The 12,842-nt window shown below is 32.0% G+C and overlaps 1 pseudogene; it reads right to left on the bottom strand.

Moving 5' to 3' along the window:
* LOC106462101 overlaps window positions 1-12,842 on the bottom strand; it is a 169,365-nt pseudogene that overhangs the window by 57,421 nt on the left and 99,102 nt on the right.

A 12,842-nucleotide genomic window follows, 5' to 3' on the forward strand; every position in this document is an offset into this window, starting at 1 on the left:
CACTAGGGGGATTCACAAACCATTAAATACAAATTTTTAAAACTTTTTTTTCATCCTAACTATATTTCGTCGATTATTTTCAGTTATCTATACAAACATGTTCCAACACTAGAATTATGCTTAGAAAATCGATAATCAAGATAAAAAAAGTCGCTGAGTTTTAAAGTCTGAGGTGTTGACAGATATATTTTTTATCGAATATATTTTGAAATGTATTACGCATAAACTACATGTTTCTGAATTGATTAATATACAGAAACATGTACCTTTTGCGTAATGCATCCCAAATCATATTCAATATATATGCATATGTATACATATGTCTTCCAAACTAAAATTAGTACTGGAGTATTCACTCTATATTTATTATTTATCTTTGCGCTTAAACACAAAACAAGCGATTAAGCATGAATTACTACTAGAAAAATAGGCTTAGCAGTATCTCACCCGTAATTAGCCATACATGCGCTTAAGAGTTTTATTGAAATCTATAGTTCAGTTCCAAACCAATAAAAATAATTAACGAGAAATAAAAAAAAATACATAACTTTATTTCAGTGAATTTCTTTATATCTGTCCTGCCAACTCATTCCTTAGCAGCCCTATACACTTTCAAGCAGAAAATTTAATAAACTAATTTTTACATGAGAAGTATTAATGACGAATTACTTGCACATTACGCCATCTAGGAACTTTATAGTTGACTCTAATACACTGTTCAACAACATGAAAAAAGGTTACTTGTAAGAGGTATAAATTGTCGCATTTAGAGATTATCACACGTGGAACTTATAAAACATATAGAATGTGAACACCTTCTTTTGACTCTTGGAGCCAAAATACGTGTATACCAAATATTAGCGTAGTGAATTTATTGCATGAAACATGTTTTTCATGTCTGAGTAGTAACTGAAGTGTAATATTTTTTTACTTGTCTTTAGATATATAATTTATAACCATCTGTCAATGAAAATTCCATATGCACTTGCATTCCGTAGTTATTATTGTCATATATATATTAACACGTACTATTTCATGAGATTGAAATATTTCTTATCCAAAAGCTGAATCTATATTTTATGTTTGTTGCATGTTTGAAGTTTGTGTATTAACCTGTAGGAAAATAAATAACTTATTAACTTCGAAACAAATCATTATTTGACGCCATTCGTTTATAAATATATATGTGTAGTATACTGGGTAGGGCAAACGTTACTAAATAGTTGGTACTGTACTGTTAGCATGGTTGATATTCCTGGTGTTTACTGTTAGTACTGAAGAAAATATTACCAAACAATTGAAACCAATTTAATTATTGTTTCCTTCCGAATAATAGTTAGAAATTAAACTATGTTGTAAGTGAATGTGCTCATTTGTATCGACTCTTTATAAATATTCATATGTTATTGTTAACTGTTATGAATTGTGAATTCATATATGAAGAATAGTTATTTTGTAACAATAGGCAAATACTAGAATACTTTCTCAACCACATTTTGCCTAAAAAATAGATTTAAGAGTGAATTGCTATTTAAAATTGAAACCTATAATTTGTAAAGAACAAATTTTTACATCTTTTGTTAGAGTGAGATAAAACATACAAAAAAGGTGGATTATTATAAGTAGTAATTTGTGAGAAAATGACATCATGATAGAAGTGTTATATCACATCATTCTTTACTGGCCCAATAAGGATTTCTAGTCAGAACATTTCAACACCGAATACCAGAGGAGTGAAATGATGTTTGAAAGGATGGGTTGGCTAAAGAATATACAAGTAAGGTATAGATGAAATGATCATATTGATCCAATAAAGAACGGGTCCGGCATGGCCAGGTGGTTAGGGAACTCGACTCGCAATCTGCGGGTCGCGAGTTCGAATCCCCGTTCCACTAAACATACTCGCCCTTTCAGCCGTGGGGGCGTTATATAGTGACTGTCAATCCCACTATTCGTTTTTTAAATGAGTATCTCAATAGTTGGTGGTGGGTGGTGATGACTAGCTGCCTTCCTTCTAGTCTTTCACTGCTAAATTAGGGACGGCTAGCGCAGATAGCCCTAGTGTAGCTCTGCGCGAAATTCAAAACAAACCAAAACCACACCAGTAAATAATGACGTGAGTTAAATTGTTGTCAGTCTTACTTTTCTCTAATACGACACAGATATGGCTAGTAAATGTCATATATTGCCAACTTAAGGCTGGACCATGTTTTGTTTGGCCATGTGCATATGGGTAACACGTGTCATTTTCGCAGCACTATATATTCGAATTAGTGGGGTCGCGATATTAACAATGAATAGTTCAATTGAATATATTTGATAGCTTTAAATAAAACGTTTAAGTTATCTTTCGAAAATCCTTCCTATCTGTTCTAACTTAACCTTACTACTGTCATACTTTACTTAGAAATTATTTCTTATATTCGAAATGATTATGGAAATTTTAAATAAAATAAATGGGCATAACATGCAGGTATTATAGAATTACTCTCCTTCTATTATATGAAAACACAGTCACTTGAGTAGACAGTCACGTGTTTATAATTTACACTATAACTGGCGATCATCCACCTAATCAGGCAACACTAAACCAGCATAATGCATAGAGAAATAAAGGCAGCCATTCTATTCCCAACAGTAATGTGGTGAACGTCCTCGTGGTTAACAGGGAAGAAATGGTACATGACCAACTTGTATAAATAAGAGTGTTTGACTGGTGAAGCATACGACAGCCTATAGACTGAGACGAAATGTTATGCTTCAGTAGGAACTGTACAGAAAACGTTGAATACGATATGTGAATCTGGTAATGTTAATAATAGAAGTGGTCGTAGTAAAAAGATCTAAATCTTCGAAAGTAATGTCAGGTAACTCAGTGCATGCTCTTATGGTATGCAAAACAAACCAGTATAAATCCTGCCATAGACCTAGCGGTACGTATAGTTGTAAATTTGCACCAAATACAATAGGATACATATTAACACGAACTGGTATTATGGATGTGTAGCTGCTCAAGAATCACTGCTTATGACAGATAAGCAAATCTAAAACCTAAAGTGTGTATCAGACTTCAAACAATAATCTGTACACACCTGGATAAAGTGTTTTTACAACTAAATCCAAAGGCAAATTATATGGCATCCGTCAGCAATACTGGATAGTTGGTACAATAATTCAATATCATACAAATGCAATGAATCATGCTGAGGGTGGGAGCAAATAAAAGTGTAGACTGCATCCAAGGTCGTAGTATTGGAAATCTACACAAAATTGATGGCACCGTGACTGTTAACAGGTACAACAGATTTTTATCCATCATGTTATTTTCTCTTAAACAAGTCCTGTTACGCAGAGATGTATCTTTCAGCAAAGTAGTAATGATAAAGACGCAGAAAATGTGATGAAATGATACACAGTTGAGAAATTACGCCCGACGAGACCCACAATTATGGTTTACCCTCCACAAATTTCACTTGTGACTTTTGGTGCTTACATGAAAACTCTGAAATTAAGCAGCAAAGAAACAACATGACTGAGCTGTGAGGAGTAATACTGAACATTTGGAAAAATAATTCACAATCATATTTTGATTGATCTAGTGTAGCATAAAGCTAAGGTGTACGACTACGTTTAAATCAAATGTAAGATACTAGTTAACTGTGCAAATTTTAAAGTTTTTTTCCTTGTATTTTCTCATAAATTTTACTGTTTAGTTATAATTACTCATTTCTGCGACTTCTGTATATACATCAACTGGTAGATTTTTATAATTATTTCCAGTACTATATATATATCTCAAAATGTTAACTCGCAAGTTGATGTATCGTTTTTAGTATGGTATTACACGAGTAAAATGTTCTATCCGTTAAATAATAGATATACTGATATGTTGCTTAAGATGATAAGCTAATTTTATTGCCATTTCCTTATGACATATTTGTATTTAAAATGTATATATGGTGAAAATTACGCCTTAACCTATTATGTTTCATGACATGTTTACAGTTGTAATTAACAATTCGTAACACACATAAATTCGAAGTTATTTTATTCATACTGTCATTTAGGATTCTAACTGTAAAACAAATAACTGAAGTATGAAAATTAAGAATATGTATATACATATAGTAAAACAAGTGTTTGAAGAACAAATTACAGAGAGAATCAATGAACACCACAACACCACAATTTATATAGTTTGCAGAGTATAGATAGCATTTTAAAGATAAGCTGTCTTAAGTTTTCAGACATATTGTTCATTAATCTTGTGGTAAAATTATAACTAGCCGTAAATGTAAGCATTCGTGTACGAATTTCATATAAAATAATAATGATCATAAACTTGTTTCTTGTTCTATACAAAATTTTACACCTAATATGGAAATCTGCCCAGTGTGTTTATGATGTATCTTAGTCCAAGTAGGAGGAGGTTTTTTCATTTTTTAATAGTAATTTCTGTAACGTTATGTTTGCCGAAACCGTTCTCAGTCCTCCTGCTCACTATATCAGTCATATTCTCTCATTGTATACCGTCTGCACATTCTCAGCCATCCTGCTCACTCTACCAGTCATTTTCTCTCATTGTATTCCGTCTGTACATTCTCAGTCCTCCTGCTCACTTTACCAGTCATATTCTCTCATTGTATACCGTCTGCACATTCTCAGTCCTCCTGCTCACTTTACCAGTCATTTTCTCTCATTGTATACCGTCTGCACATTCTCAGCCATCCTGCTCACTTTACCAGTCATATTCTCTCATTGTATACTGTCTGCACATTCTCAGCCATCCTGCTCACTTTACCAGTCATATTCTTTCATTGTATACCGTCTGCACATTCTCAGCCATCCTTCTCGCAGTACTGTCATTTTATCTCCTTGTATATCGTCTGCACATTCTCAGCCCTCCTGCTCAGTTTACCAGTCATTTTTCAATAAAACATTCAACTAGAGCGACTTTTTTGTGCGCCAAACTGCACTTTGTTGTGTAAGAAACAGGTTGTGAGGACAACAGTCTACTTGTACAGCTTTTCAGAACCATTAATCGTTCCTGTAGTATATATATATTCAAGTTTTCTTATATTACAGTTGACAAAAAACTGCATATGTATGTTTGATTTATTGTTCGTACAAATTACTGTCAGTCTTTTAAAGCTCTTTATTTTTAACAAAACTAATAAATCGTAAAGCTATTATATACTCAACTATTTAAGACTACGTTTTGGATATATCCATATCGAAGTTAATGTAATTATGACTCTTATCTACTGACGGTTACTCATATTTTTTCATGAGGGTAAAAGATATAATCAGTCTTCTGATATAAGAAACTTAATGACCGCTATTATTTAAGTTTATTACCTTCAGCTTCACAGGATAATGAGAGAACGTCTCCTTCATTGTATGGCCCGATAATTCCTTCTGTTCGTTTTCCTTTCTTGTCCATGATAACAACATTCTGCGGAGGAACTGAAAAGGGATTTTCTAATTAAAATGCGTTAATGTTATGCTATTTCGATCTTACGATTTATAACAGTACGTAAAGGAACATTAGTAGGAGAATGCAGTGTTTTTCTTTATTCCAAATATATTCATAGCGCTATATTATTTAGTGTAAATCATAGCTCTAGTCTAAAACTAAATAAATGATGAAAGCTAATACTAATAAATCATCTATTAATAATGGCTGATGTTGCCCAAGCATAAAAAAAAACAATTTTACACGTCTAATTCATTCTTTCAAATTATTTCAAAATAAAATAACAATATTTTGTGAAGAATATGACAAAATTAAGAAGTATAAAAATAGTGTATATCTAAATACAATCTGTCATTGTTGTTTTTATAGTTTAGGATGTAGTATTGTCATCAACATGTATTGTTTTTATGCTACAATTTTGAGTATTTATATTTTTGAGAAATTCCGATATTTTCAAATAAATAAGGAGATAAAAATTAAGATAAAATCTTTGATGTATAAACATTAACAGTACTTCTTAAAAAGCAAACAAACAAAACAAAACATGCCACATCTTCAGCTCTTTGTTATCAATGATATGTCATGACATTTTTTTTACCAATATATCTTAATGCAGACTAACGTATGAAGCATAAAATTTATATTACTAATTGTTGTTTTTATATATTAGGATGTAGTATTAATGACAGTATTGTATTTATAAAATGTATATTACTAGTTGTTTTTATAGTTTAGGATGTAGTATTAATGACAGTATTGTATTCATAAAATTTATATTACTAGTTGTTTTTATAGTTTAGGATGTAGTATTAATGACAGTATTGTATTTATAAAATTTATATTATAAGTTATAAAATATAAACTGCATAGGGTATACAAACGTAAAAATAAGTTTTATAAATGATGCCGCTATCAATTACTTTCCAGGTTTCATATATGTTTCTGATTAAACATGAAAAGCCGTTTATCATCGGAAAGGAACTGTACATAGCAACAGATAAACAGGGATTACCAATCACTCTCAAGTGTCCCCTCCATTTTTCTGTGCGTGCTCGTCGATAATCCACTCTACATTCATACTCTCCTTCATCCTCCTCTTTGACCGGTGTTATCTTTAGTAGTGGGGGTTTCGAGGTCAGATCGAAGTAGGCACGTGCTCCTAGGATGTCGTCTGAGAAATGAGAGGCCTTGTAGATTGAGCCATTGCGAGCATCTAAGCTATAGATCGGTACACCGGAAGCACCACGAAACCACAATACTAATGAAATAGCATCATCCTCAGCTGGAAAGGTTACATTACAGGGTAGAACAATAGAACCATCTTTGATTGCCGTTAGGTTCGCAGATATTGCTGAAATGATAATAATAATAAGGATGCTTAAAATAAATGGTGAATTGTGATATAAGTTCAGATATTGTAAATTTATCAGTTTATGTTACCAGCACTTATTCTGACAGAAAATATTCATAGAACTAGGGATACCGCTGTAATATGCGGTCATAGTCTCGTGCATAAATCGAATGGTTTAAAAATTGCAATATTTAGCTAAAAATTATTTTTGTCACTAAGATTTAAGCCATAACTATGATAAAGGTAAACAGTTTATAAAAACGCTTATGAAAAGGAATAGATTTATATTATTAAATTTATTATCTAGCTTTTCTTTATACACTTTTAGAAGTATATAATATACTTCGTTTTGTTGCTTTATATTCAATTATTTCAAAATATAAAAATGGGGAAAAAATCTCCAGTAAAAATTATTAATTAGGTTGTTTGTACCACAACTGTCATTTAGCCAATCAATACAATCTATAAGGCTCATTAGCTGTCGAAAACAACAAGACACTTAGGTATATATACATGCGTGTGGGCGTTAACATCACAAAAGACAATCTTAAGTGCAAAAGTTCAATCATGGTTGCAACAGACATAATTCTAGTCGATTTATCGTATTTCTATGCGCTACGGTGTAAGATAGCAGCAAATGAAAGGTTTTACTTAACTGTAAATACTTCGTTAGTAATCACTTTTAAATATTACAATCATGGTTGCAATAGACATAATTCTAGTCGATTTATCGTATTTCTATGCGCTACGGTGTAAGATAGCAGCAAATGAAAGGTTTTAGTTAACTGTGAATACTTCGTTAGTAATCACTTTTAAATATTACAATCATGGTTGCAATAGACATAATTCTAGTCGATTTATCGTATTTCTATGCGCTACGGTGTAAGATAGCAGCAAATGAAAGGTTTTACTTAACTGTGAATACTTCGTTAGTAATCACTTTTAAATATTACAATCATGGTTGCAATAGACATAATTCTAGTCGATTTATCGTATTTCTATGCGCTACGGTGTAAGATAGCAGCAAATGAAAGGTTTTACTTAACTGTGAATACTTCGTTAGTAATCACTTTTAAATATTTATGCCTTTGGATTCGCACTCACACAAAACTGAGTTTGTGCAGGTTCACCTCCATAAGTGGGTATTCAATCTTTGAATTGATGAATTACATTAAATTTTATTTAAAATCTACCACAACAACACTTAAACTAGCTTTTAGAACCATGCTAAATTAGCCCTTTCAAGTAGATCTGTATTATTATTTCTTAAGTTATTCACAAATGCACTTTGAGAATCGATGTTACGCTTTTTATCATAATATTGCGTGACTGATTAGTGTACTGCTTTGTATCATAATATTGCGTGACTGATTAGTGTACTGAATAACAGCTTTGATCATTCAATCGAAAATGGTAAAATGAGAAATATTTACGAAACAATATTACCTGACTATTTCACAATACCATACATATATATATATATAAATCTATACAGTATTTTGTAGCTTATATGTATATTGGGTCAAGAAGTAACGCTGTGTGGTTATTTTATTTGTGTGATGCGTTCCATTTTGAACGTTTTAGTTTTGAAAAAAAAAAATCACTTAACTCAAACTTCAACATTTTCTCATCAATAGCTACTACGTCCAAAAGAACATTGCGCATAAAAATTGTGTTTTTATTGACCAGCTTCAACCACCATAGACTGCTCTTAAGACGACAAATATGTCAGGAGAACATTTCTTTGTATCCGTGAGAAGGCTGCAGATGGTGCTTCCAAGGTCTTGGGAACACTTTCGGTGGATGAACACTAAATTAATTTTTCAAAGTTATTTTGTTTATTACCAATCAAACAAAAGAGTGTTGCGATGTTTGTTTATTTTTTTTTTAACCGCAAACCCCTTAAGACCAGTTTTACCTAACTCTTGTTTTTAAATTATTAGTATAAAAATGTAAAAACACCTACCATAAAAACAAGTAAGGTCTTCTAAGGAGTATTAAATAACATTATGCCAATGTAGAAACATTACGAAACCTCAACTAAAGAAATTCAACATTTAATTTCTTTTAGAATTACTATATATTTTGATAGTCACTATTACTTCAGCTCATGATTTTTTAAATACATGTTTTCCTTGAAATACTAGTCCACAGTACATATTATTTCTATTTATGTTCAAAACACCTTCACATATTTCAGTTTCGATTTATTCGTTTTCAATGTAGGCTATGCGAAACAAAACAACAACAAAAAAAACAAAAAAAACATAGCCTGATGTGACAAGACTACTTGATTTGTTTGGAATATAATGTTTGCTCTTGAAGTATGTATCACCTTCAGCAGGACACATATCATGACAGAAGGCAGTGTTAGCAGAAAAACATCCATGGCCGCCTCTTGACTGAGGAAATACTGAATTGAAATGAACATGTAAATATTGTAGCCGACGGTGTGAGATGGTTTTGTTACAGATGTTTATTACCAACTGCTTAGCTGTAGTTGTTTTTGCATTACATGACATGTAATCAAAACGCAAATATAAATTTACTGAATATTTGATACTTACGAATAGATGTGACAAAAGGTGATGTACAGCAAGCTAAAAGGATAAAACCCAGGCAATATTTGAAACCCCACGGTCAAGTATGGAATATTGTATCTTGAATCACAACATTTGAACAAAGTTCTGGGTCAAAACTGACTACTTTGCAGTAAGTAAATTAGTATTATTTATGTCTTTATCTGAACTTAGAGATTTGTCACAAATGTAACTGTTTACACTAAGACGGAGTAATAATTTGTTTTACATTAAGAGAAACATAGCAACTCAAATACCAAGAATCAATGAGTAATAGATGAATTATATTGTATAGTGTTTCTGTTTTTCTATTTGATCAAAAAATCAGGATATTAATACGGCACTCATTACGAAATTTAATAGGAAATAAATCAACGTTTAGATAATAATTATTAACACTGTTAGTCTGTTTTACAAGTTTTTGATGGCAATATAGTTGATGAAATACTTTGAATATACGGTACTGTGCAAAAGTGCTAAAACAAGGTTAAAAATTAGGTATCAGGCTACTTTCAAAGAACAATGGAATGTAAATCACAGATGAAACATCAAAATTACATTAATCTTCATATTTAATACAACAGAAATTCAGTGGAAGTGCCTGAGTTCAGCAAATAGTTAATATTTTGTGTCCCCCAGTCTTTCAGGCATTGTTCCAACATATTTAATCAAAGTGTCCTTTGGGATTTTACTGCAAATGTCTCTAATACACTCCGATAAAGTTTCTTTGGAAGTAACTCTTTTGTTTTGGATCGAACAAATCCCAGATCTGCTCAGTTGGGTTGAGATCGCGGCTCTGTGGGGGGCCTTTGCGTCATCTGAATTACTCCAGCAGCTTCTTTCTTAGCTAAGTAATTTCTGCATAGGTTGGATGAGTGTTTGGGGTCATTATCTTCTTGGTAGTAGAATCCTTTACCAGTAATACGCAAATCATTGGGTATACCATGATGGATCAGTATCTCTCAAACCATCACACTGCCTCCCCCATGCTTCATGGTAGGTTCTATGCAATGAGATAAGTATCTTTCACCTTTCTTCTGCCGGACGTACAACCTACGCTTTGAACCAAATATTTCAAACTTGGACTCATCCGTCAATAACACCCTTTTTTAATCATCAACAGTCCAGTTTTTGTACTTTTTGCAAATATCAGTATCTTGACAGTTTTAAAGTGCTACATGACCAAATATTCCATTCTCGTCGAGTCTTCTTGATACTGTAGATCTGGACACTTTTCTGTCATTGGGTACATAGTCGTTTGTCTCATGCTTGGGATTAATGGCAGTCTTCCTTCTGTCACGAAGGTTGAATAAACTAAGATACTTAACATCAATATCATCGAGTTTAGGTGTTCTGCCTCTTCTTTTCCTATTTTCAAATTTACCCGTCTTCGTCTCACGATCTAAGGTGTACATGTTAGTGTTTGGAAAGCATTTCAAGTCTGCAGCAATTTGTCGGAGAGCTTTTATGCGAATTCTCTGCTCTAATGACAACTCTTAAACGCTTTTGGGGCTGTGGCATGACAATAAAACTTAATATATGGTGTTAAACACTGTTTTTATCAAGGTGTATTTGTGGAGTGCTATTAAATTGATTTATTCTAGCATATACCGGTACCATATGCAAGCTTTTTTCTATATAGTTAAGACACTGCATGGGGTACCATGACAGTTATTTCCTAAATTTGATCAGTATTTTCATTCAAGCAGAACTTTTATGACATGCCCTTGGTACAAGTATATGGGAATTCTAAAGAATGATAAGTATTCTCACCCTGGCTCATTCAATTGTGAACAGGGATCAGTGAAGCATTACCATAGTGTTGAAATTTACATTCTGCAATGACGTGAAAGAATCAGCCCCATAAAATTGAAATAATTACAAAATGTTCTTATGTCTTAACACTTTTGCACAGTACTGTACACGAATATTACTTCTAGGTTTCTCAGGCTTTGATAAGTAGTGTTTTCTTTTATTTGCTTATATGATAAAAAGTAAATCAAAGATAAGTTATTTCCTGGACGGTCATGAGATAAAAATGTCGTAGCAGTAGCTACATAAAATATTAGCAGAACCACTAGGGTCCAGCTGTCAGAAACCAAGAGTCCAGGGACAATATATCAAGGATTACATTAGAGAAACGGAACGCAAGTGATGCAATTATCGGTGTTGGCATGACGAATTTATACCATGATAGTTGTAAATTAAATATCGAGCTGGATAGAGAATGGTGAAAATGTACGGGGAATGACCTCCCAATGACCACAATTAACTACACAAAAACGACAATACTAGCACAAGAATGTGGATCAACTGGTATACCTTAGATTTGAGTGATTATTTTAATTAAAAGTCTAATAATACCAGGACAAAAGCGAGCGACATCTGTAAGTGATACAACACTACAGTTCAATGAAAAAAAAAGAAAGAAAGAGAGACAACAAATTAACTACTTACATATCAGCTCAAAGCACATCAATTTACATTCTATCAAAGATTTATACAATACATTACAATGTGTAATTCGATACAATACAAATTAAGTTACAAATAACTCAAAATATCTTAACTTTTGTTCTGGCTGGTTTCCTTATTTTACTACTTCGCATTCATTTGTTTAATTAAGATTATATGATCGCTTCTATATTTCTCAGCAAAAGGAGAATTATTGGATCCGATATCTTATATATAAAACATAGAAAAATATATCCTATTCAAATTATATGCAGTATGTATGTATTCATATTACGTTATTAGGTACCAATGAACTAAACGACAGAGTTTAATTTTATTTGCAATTTATATTGTATTTTTTAGGAAATATGTTGAATTGTAAGATTCCTTTTCATTAGGTATGTTTTGTTTTCTTATTGTTGTCTCTTCAATAATAAATGGTTGACAAAAATGTGTCCAATAAACATACATATGTTTGTAAACATACGAAGAGTCTAGCTGATGAGTGTAATTTTTCTACCTATTATTTGCTACTATTCAACCAGAAGAATATTTTGTTCAGTAAACTTGATAAATCGGATAAACAAAGTAAAATTTAATGAAAGCACAACGTTTCACCAGGTTAACCTGGCATCATCGGGTACATCAACTACAATGAATGCATTGAAACTACAATTTGATTGGGTAAATTTAACAGTAAGGTATGATATTTCCGGACGGTGTTTATTGATAGGGCTTGACTTCTTGAGGGTCAATGTCCGTAACCAACAAAATAGAAGAATATAAGTACTCTTTCAAAAATGTAAAATATTATAACAACAAAATTTATAAAGTAAATACTGTGACTTGAAAATTGTAAATATTTTGTTCAGTAACAAGTAAGCAGTACATTTTATTACTAGACTTTGTAAAAAAAAATACATTCTCATACCTCATTCCTTTAGCATAACAAACCATTTAGTTTATTCTTAAGAAAAACATT

Source organism: Limulus polyphemus, unplaced genomic scaffold, assembly GCF_000517525.1.
Source record: "Limulus polyphemus unplaced genomic scaffold, Limulus_polyphemus-2.1.2 Scaffold1094, whole genome shotgun sequence".
In the NCBI taxonomy this organism is placed as follows: domain Eukaryota; kingdom Metazoa; phylum Arthropoda; class Merostomata; order Xiphosura; family Limulidae; genus Limulus; species Limulus polyphemus.